The following is a 3661-nucleotide window of genomic DNA, read 5'->3' as shown; positions in this document are numbered from 1 at the left end:
GAAAGGCCGCTCAGCAAGGAAGAAGCCACTGCTCCAAAACTGACATAAAAAAAGACAGACTACGGTTTGAAACTGCACATGGGGACAAACATCTTACTTTAAAAAATGTCCTCTGGTCTGATGGGAAGCTTGTGGAAGTCTACCCGAGGCAATGCTACCAAATACTAACTAATTGTATGTCAACTTTTGACCCACTGGGAATATGATGAACAAAATAAAAACTGAAATAAATCATTCCCTCTACTACAATTCTGACATTTCACGTTCTTAACATGAAGTAGTGATCCTAAGGCAGGGAATGTAGCAGGATTAAATGTCAGGAATTGTGGAAAACTGTATGTAAACTTCCGACTTCAACTGTATGTATAAGTATGTAGTATGGAGGAAAGTGAGGATAGTTTATTTTAATTAGATGGGCAGGTCAAGGGTTAAAATGGGTTGCCATGCAACAGCTTAACAGTCCAAATGGCTCTCGGAATTACATTTTCTAAAGGAAATGAGCGTGTTTAGAATGCACGTCCACGCACTCATGTGCACATATGAGAAGCTTTCAAACCACATACTGTATAACCAAAACACAAATACATATTGAGTGTTTGCAGAGAAAAGAACACTATATATTCAAGAAAGGAGCGAGAGAGAGAGAGAGAGAGAGAGAGAGAGAGAGAGAGAGAGAGAGAGAGAGAGAGTGAGAGAGAGAGAATGAGAGAAAGAGAGAGAGAGAGAGAGTGAGAGAGAATGAGAGAAAGAGAGAGAGATGCACTTTGAGGGGCACGGGTAGTCTCCTGGGACTGCTGTAATGGGGAAAAGGAATGGAATGGAGGGAGAGAGAGAAAGCAAAAGGCAGAGAGGAAGAGGAAAAGAGGGAGAAGAGAGAGAGAGTGAAAAAAAAAGAGAGATGCACTTTGAGAGGCATCAGGAGTCTCCTGGGACTGCTGTAATATGGAAAAGAGAGGGAAATGGAGGGAAAGAAAAAGCCAGAGAGTGAGAGTGATAGAGTGTGTTTGCAAGAGAGAGAGAGAGAGAGAGAGAGCGTGCTTCCAGACCCAGCACAGAGGAGAGGATCAAAGGCTTGTGCTCTGCATCTCAATGGACAACCAGCCACCAATACTGATGAGACTGGTGACGTTCCATTCACAGATTTGTATCTCTTACGGGTAAATGAGTGGACACCCGAAATCAGAAATGAGAAATCAATGACCAAAAAGCTCAGCATTCCTTACTGTCCACCTCTCTGTCCCATATGCATGTTAGATGTATTTATATGTATTTTAGGTTGGAGATTTGACATTGTTGTTTTGTGGTAACCAGGGGTAACATCATTTTAAGGAAAAAGATGACTGCGGTTGGCAACGCAAGAGGTCGCGGGTTCGAGATTGACTATAAAAATGCACTTTATTTAGTTCTGTTCTGGCCTAGTGTTGGTAGAGAGAAGGTACTAGAAAGACCATCAGTGAATAGTAATAGTAAATCAAAGGGGTGACATATCTCTTATACAATCTCTGATATAATACTGATTTGAGAGCAAATCACGGGTAAATGAGTGGACATCCGAAATCAGAAATGAGAAATCAATGACCCAAAAGCTCAGCAATTCCTTACTGTCCACCTCTCTGTCCCATATGCCTTTGGATGGATAGTCCTTATCAGATTCATATTTGATTCGGTGGATGTTATTTATTCATAGAAATTCAACCTGGAGAAGCACATTTGCACATGTGCAATGTGTGCAACGTGTCAAGAAGCGTACAGTAGTACACACTATAGGCAGACCTTAAGATTTCTTTTTAAATTCATGCTTGCCTTTTTTATGCTTAGCAAATCCAGCCAAGAGACGTTGGTACCTGGCGACAGTGACGTAATGTGATTTAAGATTGTGTTTTGTCAGTGTTGTTCATTGGTCACCAAAGACAAAATGCCCTACATTGGGGAATGACAGGGGAATTAAACAGGAAAGAAGTATTGAACACACTAACTGAAATGTGTTTAATAAATGGTGGAGAAATATTAAACACATTTCAGTGCTTGAATGACAGCTTCAAGACGCTTCCTGTACGGCGGGAGACCTTGCAGTGTTGAACAAAAACGCAAAGGACTGTGTAAAGAAATGGGAAACTGTCATAATAACCACCACGCTTCAGAGAAACGAAAAGAAGAAGAAGAAGAAGAATCAGGCAGGATTTTGATTCTTCAACACAGACGGTCTTTAAATCTAGAAGGTTCTGGGGAAATTGCTGGTAAATCTTGATCTTCAGTTCCTTCCACAAATGTTCTATTGGATTTAACTTTGGCGATTGACTAGGCCAGTCCAACACCTTTACTTTCTTCCTGTTGAACCAATTGAGAGTCTCAATTCCACCTACGTGTCATCCTCTTCTTCCTGGTTGATGGCAACAGATTCTTCTCAAGAATTTCCCAGAACATGGTTCTATTTATCTTCTCTTTGATCATTTGGATTCCACCAGTACCATGTGAAGAGAAACAGCCCCATACCATGATGCTTCCGTCTCCAAACTTCACTGTTGGTATAGTATTTTTAGGATCATATGCAGAGTAATTTTTCCTCCAAACAAGGCGAGTCGTATTGTTGCCGAAGTTAGATTTGTGTCTCGTCTGACCAGACTACATTCTCCTAGTAAGCATAGTAAGGAGGAGTAGGAGAACTCATTAGTAGCATAAGCTGATTTGGTGCCTCTTCCAGAGCTTCTTCCAGTGTTCAATACTTTTTTTCCTGTGTCATTCCACTGTATTGCACATAGGTAGTTTTTTTTATAGATTGGAATGTTACAATTTATTTAGCTGTGTAGCTGTATTGAGTTAATACCAATGTTTGGTCTACATTTCATGTGAATATCTGCAATGGAATTGTTGAATTTAAACATGTATACTTATTTTCCCCAGTGTATAACATTGGGGATGTACCATCTACTGACCTCACACTTATAAGCCTCCATTAACTCTTTACAAGGCTTTTCATAGATTATTCACATACTTTATGAGCAAATATCTAACTATACTGTATATCTAACTATATATATATATGTTACGGTACATGTGGGAATACGGTGCATGTGGGAAAACTAGGGTTAGGGTTAGGTGCTACGTCGACTTGGTACATGCTGGCATGTCTAACCCTAATCCTAAACCTAACCCTAACCCTACCCCTAACCCTAACCCCAAACCTAACCATAGCACCCTAGCACCTAACCCTAACCCTAGTTTTCCCACATGTACCGTATTCCCACATGTACCGTAACATATATATACACACTTCTGGTCAAACGTTTTAGAACACCTACATTTGTCCAGTTTTTATTTAAATGTAGCTAAAATGCTACAATGGCATCAACAAATCCGTCCATCTTAATTCAAGGATAAGAGGTTATGTCATTTTTGAATTAATGTTTCAGTTGCTTATTAATTATTTGAGATGCGTCTATGTAGGCCTTGTGAAGGGTTTACATAAGCCTTATAGCCTTTATATAATTGAAACTATGCTTGGTTATGAAAAAAAGATAATGTGACCCATTTACCTGCTATGGATTCCAAGCCATTATTCATCTGAGCTTTTTGTTCCGAACAGATGGCTCGAAACCCGCAGCCTGATGCTGTGATAAAACATTCATACCGTCAAACCCCCATAATTGTTTCTAATCACTCT

This window comes from Nansenia antarctica (genome assembly GCF_963989245.1).
Source record: "Nansenia antarctica genome assembly, chromosome: 5".
Lineage (NCBI taxonomy): Eukaryota > Metazoa > Chordata > Actinopteri > Argentiniformes > Microstomatidae > Nansenia > Nansenia antarctica.
The sequence above is the reverse complement of the archived record's forward strand: the minus strand, read 5'-3'. Positions refer to the sequence as shown.